Source organism: Erpetoichthys calabaricus, chromosome 16, assembly GCF_900747795.2.
Source record: "Erpetoichthys calabaricus chromosome 16, fErpCal1.3, whole genome shotgun sequence".
Taxonomy (NCBI): Eukaryota; Metazoa; Chordata; class Cladistia; order Polypteriformes; family Polypteridae; genus Erpetoichthys; species Erpetoichthys calabaricus.
Window position 1 is genome coordinate 82,269,575 of NC_041409.2, and position 14,468 is coordinate 82,284,042.

A 14,468-nucleotide genomic window follows, 5' to 3' on the forward strand; every position below is an offset into this window, starting at 1 on the left:
ATTGGTATTGCTGCATAAGAGAGCCTGTGAACATAAATAGAGATTCGTACACTGCCAGTAGTCATTTAGAATACAGAGCCAGTACACCAAGGTACAGCAGATGAGTTGATATCATACTAGCACAATTGTGCTTTGATAAAAACAGCGAGTTGTTATTTCTAAATGTTTATTTGTGGCATGTGATTTCTAATAGTTGCTTACCAGAATCATCTTGTCATGTGTTGCTATATATCTATTTCTGTATTTATGACAAAAAGTGCATAAGAGACATCTAAGTAAACACTTCTAGTGTTCTACATTTGCTTTGATTTGTCCATTAATTTTTCAGTTTAATTAATAGATTGAAACTTTAACATAGCACTCTGATTTATTCAATATTGTAGCTAAAGACACACTCATTAAAAGAAGTGGCTGCTTATTTGGGGAGGTGTTAACTAATGCTAGCTCTGAATGCAGCATCCAAACAGGTTCCTGCCTATGCCAGTATTCACAGCACACTATTGAAGACATATGGGAAACACAACACCTAAAATGACAGGGGGCAAACTAACCTTTATTAAGCATTACAAAAGAAGAAAATTAACATGTTTGCATGATGAAAATCTTGTTGTAACAATTGTGCAGAAGAGAATGGTGAAAATTGCTTAGTTCAAGGTCTGCAGCACTGTGAAGAATGATGGGAGGTCCAGCAGCCAACTTCACCGCCCAGTACTATAAGATACAGTATATGTTAATGTTAACTGAAAAGTATATACTTATATATAATTTAAAGTTACTTGACATTCCCTCGTCAGTGAATGAAAGATAAATATATTGGAAGAAATTGTGACCATTAAAATAATTATCCTGTTAAAATTCTTATTGTCATGATGACTCATGTATAAGGATGGTGGATGGACCCAGCTGCTTATGATCTTGACTGTGATATCTTATACAAGTGATCTTAATGATAATGGGTCACCATTTACCAGGAATTTAAGGGCCATAGATTTCGCTACTTGTTGCTTGTTGACATTTCATATCGAACTTTGGTTATTTTTCAGAGGGAAAGTCGTCATCTGTTATTGGAAACAGAAAAATACAAAAATCTGACTGTAATGTCCTTGCATTGATTTAGTTACAAGGAAAAACAGACAAAAATCTCACCATAGTTAGACTGTAAATGTCAATAGGTTAGGAGGAAATTTGCATCATGAATTTCACAGTTATGCTTTGTATATCTATAAAAATCCAATAAAGAACTATTTAAGATAATTTATGTCAGTGCCCAGTGGGGATCGGGTTGTCTTTTGACCTGCAAACCCTGCAGATTTTGTTTTAGCTTTACTGGATTTTTTTTTCGGTCCACCCTTGCTAATTGGTCGCATACTTCAGACGTGACAAATTTCTCAGTGCAGTAATGCATGTAGACATTGCAGTGTGTACGGTGCACAGTGCCTTGCCAGGCACATTGGTGCACTTCTATTAATCACCAGTCACAGTAGACAAGATATAACCAATCAGATGTCTAATTATTGTAAAGCTGAGGGGTTGGGAGCAGCATTAATCAAATGTCACCATAATCATTAACCATTAGCCAACTATTTCTCCATAGGTTAAGTTGCTTTAATGTTTTTACTTTTTTGGACGTGAATATTACCTCACTTACTCTCTTCCAGGAGCAGAACAAGTCAGCTACTGTTACTAAGGTTTGCACAAGACAGCACGCAGCTGCAGAGACAAGCATGGGATAGGGCAAAGGCAGAATCCAGACTGTTAAAATAATATGAGATACTAGCCAACCCGCTACGCCGCATAATTATTTATTGATGGGTGAACACTTCTTGAAAGACACAGTTCTCCAAATGGGGTGGGTTTGAGGATACGACTGTGAGTGAATGAAAAGATGGAACTCTGGAGAGAGCAACATACAATTGTCCGTGACTGAAAACTGGCTCTGTCTTGCGTCTTGCCTGCCATGGTCGGCTGCCTTAGTGAATTATATATATAGATAGAAGATTATACCTTAGAATGCACAGAGTAATAGTAAACTAAATGTAAAAACATTTAATAACACTGAGAAAACCTTGAGTTTGCGCTATAGTGCTACGAACCACTCGGTAAAAACACTTTTTTAATGAGTCTTAAGCACAGGGAAAAAAATGAACATTTGAAAAATCCATAATTTAATAAACCACCAAGAAAAGTAACATTGCAACAGTGCACGCTACGAACCGATCGCTGTAAACGGAAGTAAAAGCAAAATCAAGCCCAGTGCATTCTTTAACTGCCTTCTCTGCCCTATGCGTCCAGCCCCCTCTCTCTCTCTCTCGCGCGCGCAACGCGTGTGTGTGTGTGTGTCTGTCTGTCTGTGTATGTCTCTCTCTCTCACACCTGTGTGTGTGTGTGTCTCTCTCACGCGCCTGTGTATGTGTGTCTCTCTCTCTCGCGCCTGTGTGTGTGTGTGTGTCTCTCTCGTGTGTCTGTGTGTCTCTCTCTCGTGCGCCTGTGTGTGTGTGTCTCTCTCATGTGCCTGTGTGTGTCGTTCTCTCTCTCTCTGGCTCGCTCGCTGCACAGGGAATGCACAGGGAGAGACTGAAGACGTGCGGAAATCATCGGCGTGCACGGCTGCTTAGTGAATTGTTGGTGGGCGGGACTCTGTGAGTTGGCAAGTGTGGCTCTGTCTTGCGTCTTGCCTGCCATGGTCTCGCGTGCCTGTGTGTGTGTGTATGTGTGTGTGTGTGTGTGTGTTTGTGTGTGTGTGTGTGTGTGTCTCTCTCTCGCGCGCCTGTGCGTGTTGCTCTCTCTCTCTCTCTCTCTCTCTCTCTCTCCGAAAACAATAATGAAAAGTCAACGCGGGCCGGGGAATAAGGACAGTTTGTGAGTTAGCAGCTGCGATAGTTTTACACTCCAGTAAATTGCGGTGAATGCTGGTAACAGTCAGGCAGGCAGGCAGGCGTTCTCGTCCCATGGTCTTAGAGTTGGTGGGCGTGGCTCTGTGAGTTGTCGTCGTATCCCATGGTCTTAGAGTTGGTGGGCGGGGCTCTGTGAGTTGGCGGGCACGGCTATGTCGTGCGTATCCCATGGTTGTCTTGCGTGCCCTGGTCGGCTGCTTAGTGAATTATATATATAGATACTGCTACATTCTGTTACAGTAAGGGAGAATACTGACCTTGTAAGCTGATGAATACAAACAATATCATTACTACTGCATTGAATAAAGAATATCATTGCTAGTAAATTGAATAAACAAAACCCAGTCCAAACAACAATGACCATGCACAATATTCAGACCCAGGAAGATGGATTCATGAGGTAGTAGCACTACCACTACCCTACCATGATGTCAATGCTCCATATTTGCCTCACAAAAATATATAATAATATCCAAGTTATTTCTTCTGTGACGTTTTTACAACATTGATTGTTAATATTTACTCACTTGCTTATCTAAAATACTGTAATCTTCTTGAATGGCATATTCATACACAGGTGATGATCCTTGTGGACGGGGCCTTTCCTCTTCTATGAACTCTGAGGGTTCTTCAATAACCTGTAAAATGTATTTAAAAGTATTAAACAATAGAATATATTTAATAACAACCTTTATTTTATATATTGCTTTTCTCTAGTGAACAGATTAACTCATTTTATATGGTATGGAATTTAAGCAGTTTGAGTGATTTCCCAAGATCACAAAGTAAATGAGAGGTGGGTATGCTTTACTTGAATAAACCGTTTTTGATAACAGATGTGTAGATAAGGAGAACAAGATGAAAGAACAAGCAAGTTGTATTTGAATTCTATACTACATTGAATTGTGAAATTATTAGTGTGCATTGATTTTACTAGTTTCAATTTAAGGCAAAAGGTCAAAGCTGACCTCCTTCGTAAGGAGTACTACATTTTGTGACAAAAAAGACCCAAGAAAGATTACAAATATCTTTGTTTTAGTAAGGCAATAAGTTCACAATGCAGAAAAAATCCAAAATACTGTGGTGAGATGCAATTCTTCATGGGAGAGTCTTTCTGTGTTTGTAGGAGTTTCTTTAGCTCTTGAACTATTTCTAAACCTTTTACATTCTGTTGACTGACAGTAAATCGATATTAAATTAATACAGTAAACTTTACCATCAACTTCAAACTAAACTCATTCTCAACCTCAACAACAACTTTATAGGGCTTCCTGTAGGCAATTTATTTGTTTTTTTTTACATTCCCAACCTCTCTCTTTTAACAGGTGGTTTCTCTCCCTGTGCACAGTTTGGCTTAATTAGTTCTGATTTTTCTTGTTCCTGCAATAAAGGGACATAATAAACTAATTAGTATCTTTTAAACATTAGTGCAGTCATCACAATGAATACAAATCTAATGCACTTTACAAGCAGAGTATACAAACCCTATTTCTATAGTAGGAACTCCTGACAGATCAAATTTAGTGAAAGATCATCTGACCTTCCAATTGTAAGTTATATTGTGTATTTGTACCAAGTCCTTCCCAATGAAGACATAAGCATTGTAAGCATCCTAACTGACGAACTGGTGTCCTGACTGGGATAAGGGACGATTTCTGGTCCAGTTGGTAGAGACTGTAATGAATGAACATTATTGATGTGTTCCACGAATTATGACCAGTCACAAAGCCACACTATTTGCCTTTATTTGGTCCAGTCTGTTAAAGACTAACACAACATATGACTTTCACTCATAAACTGTAGTTTTAGATGGAGATTTCAGACCTCTGCTTCAATATCTTAACAAACCCCTTTAGCTACCATCTGCAAAGGTATATTTTAGTGAAGAAGAGTTCTATTGTAAAACTGAAGTTTCAACAAATAGGTCAATGTAATAGGTTACCTGGCTGGTACAGATTGCCAGGGGGAAAATATAACTAAGGCGTGCAGAGGTCTTACAAAAGAAGAAAAACCTTTCCTGTAAAGTCTGTTTATCAAATTGCTGCCCTGAGGGCATCAAAATGAGGATCATGATTCTCCTCCAAGTCTACAGAGACCAGCTAAAGATCTCTATGTCCTGAAGATGCCACACCTTGTTTCATGTTATTGAGGTACCGTGCGGCTTAAATAAATGTTCTGTTATAGGAATGTAAGAACAAATATGGTCTTCAGAAGGAGCTCCATTGAGGACACTCCAAGCCTTATTAGGGGTATTCCAGGGCCCCAGAATTTTTTTCTGGAATTGACTCAGAAGTGACCTGCCAGAGTCTCATCAAGCATAAAATCAGGAGGTGGGCTTGATGCAAGGACTCTACTTGCAAGTAGTTAGTGTGGCCATAGAAAGAGTGGGATGCAAGATGACTGAATGGTTTGGTGCCGAGTCACTGTATTTTGTGATGACCAAGTGGGGGAGCCACACTACCTGCTAAATAAAATAATTGTTTGTCAAGTCAGGCTTGTTTCAGCTGAAGGATACAGGGGCGAGAAACTGTTGACTTGGCAGCAAAAGGAAAAGTTGGGAAATGCCATGCCTGCAATCTTTTACAAATCTGTTTGGTGAATGATTAGCCAGCTATTATTTCGAAAATCATGTCTGGTATAGAAATGCCACTGTGTAACCCACATCCTGTGAAGCAGACTTACTTGTAGGTTGGTATGCTGAAAGCTTTCCTTTAGTAGATCTAAAGAATTTAGATTGTGAACTACTTTTTGGACACTTTCACTCCCTCTTAACTGATGCCACACTTCACGGCACTCCAGTAAATTCTTTATGTGGATGCATTTCGAATTTGTATGCTGTTTGTTCAAGGTTAGAGTGTGAAAGTGAGGTGCAACCTGTTACAATAGTTAAACCTCATTACCTTATAATATCTCTATCTGTGGCTAATACATGCATGGAAGTGCATGTCCAAAGAGACACCTTGCATGTCATTATTGTTTATTACTTGAATAATTGGCTACTAATTAACTAACTAACAGGATCTGAATTTAATACTCCTGTCCTACTACATTCTGCACTCAAAGTACCCAACCTTATGAATTACTATTGGAATATATAGAAAAATTTGACCTTCCTCTGTCTATTTCTTCACTAAAATGCAATAAAGATAATGTGTAAAGAAAGCAGTGCAAAAGAAATATATAAAGTGTATAAGGACTAAGCCAAGTCCTGTTCTGTAACATTCATTTTCATGTGTGCATTAATCCTTCATTCTAAAACTTTAATGCACAAATACAACTCCAATTCTTTGTAATGAAATCCCCCCTAAGCATGAGTATCGAGTTTATGTTTTATCCACCATATATTACCATTAAATATAATATCACTAATAAAATAATAATAATAATGCATGTATAATTTGTTATAATTTGAGAGGAGGCAACTTCAGATGCTAGACCAGACGTACTAGCTAGTAGAATTTGAACCAATTAAGTAACAGTATCAAAGCAAGACCTTTATGTATTACTTACAGTAACACATAATAACAGTCTTACATCTTCTTAATCAAATTCCATGTAAGGAGGGCTGGAGCATAACCTGGAAGCATGGAGCAAAAGGCAAGGGAACAGCCCTGGATATACTACAAGTTCATTACATTGGCTCACTCAGGCACATACACATTCAAGCAGAGCCAGTTTGATATTGTCAGCCAACCTAATGCGTGTATCCTTTGTGATGCAAAGTGAAATGTGGAATACCCTGAAGAAACCCCACACAGATTCAGGGAGTACATTTAAAATCCACATAAACATTATACAGGCATGGTATTTAAACACAAGATGCTAAATCTGTGTGGCAGCTACACCACCTTTGTATACTGTATACTATACTTGATTTTATTTAAGTGAGAGATAGATACAACGTAGATAGATAAAAGGGCTAATGCATATGAACAGTAAAGTTCTATTTAAAGAAAGAAAGTCTTACCAGGGACAGACTGGGTATTGAGCATTGTGGCAGAAACACAGGAGACCCGCTGTAATCAAAAAGGTTGCTCATATAACATGCAAAACGTCCATAAAGGAATGAAGTATTTTGTGTGAAGTGTAGAAGCTAGTTCGCTCATCATAATTAGTTTAGTTAAACCTCTTATCTGAAATGAGTTACCTTTAAAGGTTGCACCCTGTAGAATAATCAAGGTGGCCTTAAGGAATCTGGTTAGCAAGGTGGCAGTGAAGGTGCTCTGTGATGGACAGGTTTCCTAGGGAGGTTTGTATCCTATTATGCACCTCATGCTGCCAGTGATAGATATTTTTAAATATCTTGCAGTATCTGTGACAGAAAGGCATCATGTTTGGGCTCTAACTAGCCTGAAATGCATCAAGCACAACTGACAATTTTACTATGTTACATCTTGCAGTATGAAACTGGAAATGTTTCTTCTACAAAGTATAGATGGCTGTCAGGATGATGATAAGAAGGATTCAGTTTGAATGTTAAACATGAACTGTATTATTAAAGAATAAAAAACAAAGCAACAGGTGAAAACGTCTTACCAGCTCATCCTCTGTGTCAGGTTCTGACCCTTTAAGATGTCTTCTATGCCCTAAATAACACAAAAAAGTAACATATATGAGTAATTTTTTCATAATAAAAATGTGAAAAAGATTTATATTAGTTTATTATTATTATAACCAGTATATTAACCTTTCTAATAGCATTGTGCCCTACTGGCATCACAAATCCAGCCTTTTAGTTAGATTGACTCCTGTCAGCTCTTCTCAGCTTTCATCTACTCAGGACCATAAATTAAATTGATTCATTGTTATTATGTTCCTCACTCTAAAAATGGCATCACACACCTTCTTCGATTGTATTGTTCTCTACTCGTCCCACAGGCACAACCTGTCAGCAGTTCTCACTACCAGTTTTTCTCAGCCGATAACATTACTAAATACTGTTTGTGTTATCTGTTAGTAGCAGAAAAACTGCATACTTCAGCCATTTCTCCATTCATTTGTTTACAGAACCTGCTTAGTCCATACAGTGTTTTTGGGGACATCATAGGGAGCACTCGTGTACTTTATGGTTTTTACAGACAGTCTAACACTAACATCTTTGGCATATGGGAAAAAAAAACATTGTCCTCTGAGAAAAGCCACACAGCCATGTGCAAACTCCACAAACAACAGTGACTGGTGTAGGATTTGGATTCCGGTCCCTGAAGCTGATTAGACAGCAACATAAACCATTTAGTCACCCATAACAAGCTTATATTGATATATTGCTGTTGGGCATCATTGTGGTTCAGTAAGGACTGAAACAGGTAATATTCTGGTTAAAAAAATAAGCTTGGTATTTATCTAGTCAAAGTTGTTTTTTCACAGTTGAGGTATACTGTATATTAATTTCGTGCATGGAATTATGTTTTGAAGTGAAGCATTTTTTTTATAAATTTTGGAAAAATATGTAGCTTGTTCTTGCATTTTATAATTAATTTCAGTTCTGGAAATGAATATCAGTGTAATGACAGGACACAGGTCTACATTCAAATACTTGTTCATGTCTGAGTGCATTCCATTTTCATTCACAAAAGTGTGTTCAAAACATAGTTTATCTTGGATTTTTTGTATTTTGCCTTTTGATTTTTTCATTTTTGGAAATCTAATGAATTGCCTCTGCCTGTTTTTAGAAACTAAATTTGTCTAGTACTTTTTGATCACCTTTGCTCGCCTATATCTTTTATATCTGTCCTTATATGATAATCTGCTTGTACTCCCCTTCATTCTTTTCCATAAAATACAATACTTTTGACAATTTAATTGTCAGCTCATTCTGACCTGCAGCTCATGCTAGAGTTGCACTTCCAGCCATACTTTTCATGGCAGCATGCTGGTCTAAGATTGTTTTTCAATCATCTCAGTTTTTCCCCCCAAGACATTTCCCTTCTAGTTATTAGACTTGTATAAGCAAATAATGGTCAAAGGGTTTATCTCAATAGGCCGAAGTGACATTGGGGTACATTGTCATGTTGGGGCCGAAATCACTACTAGGACAAACTCCAGATTCTGTAAAGACTTAAAAAAAAAATAAAAATAATGAAATATCTCCATACCAGGGCAGGCCCCTTTGTTTGGGGCTATTCAAGAGTCGAAGACAGACAACAGCATTTCAATATGTCAGGTTCCAGAGACAATCCCAGCTATACCTGCCCATTAATTTTCAACTACCCATGGACACCACTTTTGTCTCCTTACTCAAAAGTGAAGTGATGTTCCACATCCTAAGAGCCATTTTCACAACTAAATCATATCCTGCTTGAATCTGTTCTGGCACCCTGTCTGACTTTACCCACTTCTCAACTTATGAATTATTATTGGAAATGGCTCTAACTGGACCACCAGACTCCTGAAAACAGATGTCGAGGATTAGACAAACTCCTCTAACATAACAATGTCATGTTAATAGAAGGGTAAAAAGACTAATTCTGAGCATTACCAAAATGACTTTTTTGCTCTGGCACAAAACCATGGATTGATCTGCCAGAAAATAAGGGGTGTTCTGTTATGTCTTATAAATTAAAATTGAACTAATAGGTCATTATTTTAACACAGTCTTCTTTTGAAAGAGCCATGGGGGCAATACTGCATGATGCATTATAATGTACGTATTTATGGGATTAACAGGTTGTCATGTTTTTGTTTTTCATTCTTCCCGTTTTAATTGGCTGTATGTTCTGTTAGCCTGATTTATCCAATATTCTTACATTTTGCTACATTTCTTAGATTGATGTCATCACGATTTTTAATGAGACCATGTGTTACAATATATACAGTATGCATATTAATACAAAATTTTATTACTTTATATTTTAAAATACATGTATGATTATATATGTACAGTAAATGCTCAATTGTTTTAATCCAATTAATGATGTTTTATAGATATAATCATTATTATCACTCCTTAAGACCTACTTGTTTTCTTCTGCCTTTTCACTATGTATAATGGAATTTTGGTGGATGTTATAATTGGTTGTTTTATTAATCTACTTCTGCATGATTGTTTGCATTGTGTTTATATTAATGCTTCTTTGTACAGCACTTTGGCGCAACCTCTGTAGTTTTAAATGTGCTTTTATAAATAAATAATCTAATCTTAACTAAACAGCTGTATTGGAGTGGATTTCAATACCACTACCATAAAGTAACTCCAGAACAAACAACTTCAGTGCCTTCCTGTGCACTGTGAAGTATTAAGTGAAGTTCCATAAAAGTCAAGTGGGAATGCCTGCCTCTACTCTGAATCTATCTTCAAAGCAGAGTCTTACTTACAGTATAAGTAAATTATGTTTTATGGCAACCCTTGAGCTGTGTCTTTAGTATGATTCATAAGTGTTGAGTAGTACGAAGGTGAAAATGGTGAAGATTTGCTGGTGAGCACAAAGTTAAAATTAGCAAAGAGGATTTAGTAAGCGGTGGCACGGTGGCACAGTGGGTAGCGCTGCTGCCTCGCAGTTGGGAGACCTGGGGACCTGGGCTTGCTTCCCGGGTCCTCCCTGCGTGGAGTTTGCATGTTTTCCCCGTGTCTGCGTGGGTTTCCTCCGGGCGCTCCGGTTTCCTCCCACAGTCCAAAGACATGCAGGTTAGGTGGATTGGCAATTCTAAATTGGCCCTAGTGTGTGCTTGGTGTGTGGGTGTGTTTGTGTGTGTCCTGCGGTGGGTTGGCACCCTGCCTGGGATTGGTTCCTGCCTTGTGCTCTGTTTGGCTGGGATTGGCTCCAGCAGACCCCCATGACCCTGTGTTCGGATTCAGCAGGTTGGAAAATGGATGGATGGATGGATGGATGGATTTAGTAAGCTATATAGTTAAGCAACTACCCCCTAAAGTAATTACTGATATGCAGGATGAGTTTAGCTTTTACTAATTTGCCACGTGTTATACTGTAATTATGACTTTTATGTAACCTTACAATTGTGATTTTAAACAGAATCCCTGTTGTTAAATTTTGTTGTTTTTACTTCATTTTGCTCTGGGTCCTGCAGTAAACCGAGGGCTGGCTGTTGTGTAGTACAATACCTGGAAGGACATTGCCGCTTCTTGACCAAGTAAACAGAGACGGTGCCTTTTTCTGTACAAATGTTCGGAAACAGGATACCCACTTCAGAAGAGCAGCATTGATTTTCTTAAAAACAATCTGCAGGCTTATCCTTAGGCAGCAATACTTGTGAAATATTCAGGTTGTAGCAGGCGGTGATTTAAATCCATAAATCAAGTGCCATTTTCGTCATTACTTTTTAAAAAGCTTAATGTTTCAAACACTTAGAGATCCTTGGAATTTAGGATTAGGAAAAAGGCTTGGTCTGAAAATATACAAGATCATAGTTGTTTTGTAGTCAGTGTTAATTTTCATGCAGTTTGATTAGGTGGGACATGTGTAATAAAATCTTAATATATGGTTATAAAGTTAATATAATGTACACATCTCTCTATATATAAAAGAAAATCCTGGAATGGAAAAGCAAGTCTACGATACGTGATCTTCTAGGAAGACATTTTAAACACCCGGGAGACCAAAGACACATCCTACTTACAATCTATGAAATAGGACAATAGGCAGCAAAACATTCAGTCTTGTGAAGGATTTGAGCACACACAGATCCAGTGCTCTCAGCACATATAAAGCGTATAAGGACAGTACGTTATAAATGAAATGTCGACATCTAAGCGAAGAAGAAAGCAGCGCGGAGAAAAGAGACTCAAATGCGTTGTAGAGAAAAAAAGAGCAAAAAAGAATAATCAAAGTGCACATTCAGAAAATAAGGAAAGTAATTATCAGCCTGGAACAAGTGGAATTGAAAAAAAAGCACGTCCAATCCGGCTAAGAATTAAAAGACAAAGAGTAAAAGACAAAGTAGAACTTCATAAAGACTATACAAACGTTAGCGCTTAACACATGCAGAGCAGGTTAGAGACTATGAAACCAGTGAAATTAGAAAGGCTCAAAAAAAAAAAAACGTTGGCGCTATACACATGTTGAGAAAGTTAAAGAATATGAAAGTAGAAAAATTAGAAAATATAAAAAAAGAAAGTAAAGATTGCATTAACGCAAACAAATAAACTGCCTCATTTAACTATGCACCAGTCTAACTTTGGTTTTGCACAATAATTACTACACTATTGCACCTTAACACTTAATTCTACTTTATTCACATAATTTTACTTATTTATTATGTTCTACAGTGGCACGGTGGCGCAGTGGGTAGTGCTGCTACCTCGCAGTTGGGAGACCTGGGGACCTGCATGTTCTCCCCGTGTCTGCGTGGGTTTCCTCCCACAGTCCAAAGACATGCAGGTTAGGTGGATTGGCGATTCTAAATTGGCCCTAGTGTGTGCTTGGTGTGTGGGTGTGTTTGTGTGTGTCCTGCGGTGGGTTGGCACTCTGCCCAGGATTGTTTACTGCCTTGTGCCCTGTGTTGGCTGGGATTGGCTCCAGCAGACCCCCGTGACCCTGTGTTTGGATTCAGCGGGTTGGAAAATGGATGGATGGATTATGTTCTACTACTGTTATCTTTCAATCTATGACTTTTTGTTAATCTGATATTCTTCTAACTTTGCACAGTTTTGGATAAGCAGATCAGGATGCATTTCACTGCGTGTTGTCCAGTATAACTATGCATGTGACAAATAAAGAATCCTGAGAATTTCAAAAACGGAGTTTACCGCACATGCATTTATTGGTTACTTTGTTAGTGTATATATATTTATCTGTCTGCTTTATTAAAAAGCTAAATTTTCCCCAGGAGTCAAAAATATTCTGTCTAGCCCTTGTACAAAAACCTAGACAAAAGCTAGGGTATCACCTTGGTAACCCCATGTACTTTTGGAAATGTCAGAGGAAAATAGCAGGACTTTACAGACAGGAGTCCAATGCAGAACTCTACTTACTTTTTTACTTTGTAAAAAAAAAATTATTAACTGCTGATGATGTAGATCGTTTTGTCTGTGCTGAAATTCCAAACAGAGAAACCTATCCTGACCTCATTAAAAAGATTCAGCATATTGGGACTCGCAAGATTTCAAATATTGTTTTTACAGAAGTTCTGAAATAAAAGTGAAACTAATGAAATAGCAACAATTCAAAGAAAAAAAAATCTTAAAAGTGTGTATCCGGAAAACCAAACACGGTGGTTGGCGAGCAAAGCGAGCAGGGGGCGAAGCCCCCTAGTTTTTCATAAAAATTATCTATTGAAAATATATTTGTGTTTCATATCTAAATCATTTCTGAAAATACTCATACTGAACATAAGGGGGTCATGCAAGACTTAAACCCTGTTAGATATTATATATGAACCTGAACTGAACTAAGCCCAAATAAAAATGAATGTATGATACAGCCTGTGATGAATAGGTTGCACCTGTTACTCATTAAGCATAGGCAGCTGCTTTGTGCTTGTGTAATGGTGCAATATCTGTCAACTCCCAGGCTGTTAAGCTTATCATCACAAAATAGGTCTTGTTTGATGCCCAGACACTGCAATGAAAGTATTATAATCGTGGTTAATATGCTAGTGTGTTAACAACAAAGAGTCCACAGGTTAGCTATATGGAGTTTAGAACAGAATATCTTCCTTAGGTGACCCAGTTAAGTGGTTTGTATGCCTTATCTGCAGTAGTAGTGCTGTAAGCTTGAATGTCAGGGTACAGTAGACAAGCCACTTAGAGACTCGTGTATGTCAGGTTAAGAGAACAGTCTCCCTCAATCTCTGGCACAGTGGTTTTAATGGGATGAACTCAAGATGACACAATGTAATTGTTTCTGATACATTTGTTTTGGTGTAGTAATAATATCACAATCACAGACATTTATGATGCTAACCACCAAAGTTACAGAAGTATTTCTTTATGTCATTTGCCAACATTTTTTGGCATCCGGTTGAAACTTGGTTGTGAAAATGATCACCACAGTTTAATCACAAGAGCTCAATGTGAGGTCCTCTATTTAGTTGGTTCTCTAAAAATACATTCCTTTTTCCAATTTCCATTATTTCTGGCCCTTTAAACATACATTACATGTTGTGTACGTATACCACAGTCACATCTTTATGGTACACTGTCTTGTATGATAATAGGGATCATGTCCATGTACTGTAGGATAAATTAGCTGAGAAGTTTCATTCTTCAATAAACAAATGTTACAGAAAAAAATACAGATCCCTAAAATTATATGCACTTTTGAATCAATTTGAGCATCCACCAAAAGTCTGAATGTGTTTTTCTCCAAGTACAGTGGAACCTCGGTTCACGACCATAATTTGTTCCAAACCTCTGGTCGTAAACCGAATTGGTCATGAACCGAAGCAATTTCCCCCATAGGATTGTATGTAAATACAATTAATCCGTTCCAGACTGTACGAACTGTATGTAAATATATTTTTTAAAATATTTTTAAGCACAAATATAGTTAATTACACCATAGAATGCACAGTGTAATAGTAAACTAATGTAAAAACATTGAATAACACTGACAAACACCCAGGCTCCCTGTTCAGCTGCACGTACAGGCTCGCTCTCAGCTGCACGCGCTCTCTCTC

The 14,468-nt window shown here is 37.8% G+C and overlaps 1 protein-coding gene across 1 annotated transcript in view; it reads right to left on the minus strand.

Moving 5' to 3' along the window:
* The window catches only part of LOC114667110 (protein AHNAK2), a 93,644-nt gene that overhangs the window by 47,353 nt on the left and 31,823 nt on the right, over window positions 1-14,468 (minus strand). The window contains exons 2-3 of the mRNA XM_051919751.1: window positions 7,431-7,480; window positions 3,422-3,532 (exon numbers count right to left, since the gene is read on the minus strand). The gene's annotated coding sequence lies outside the window, so the exon portion shown is untranslated. The remainder of the gene's footprint in view (window positions 1-3,421; window positions 3,533-7,430; window positions 7,481-14,468) is intronic.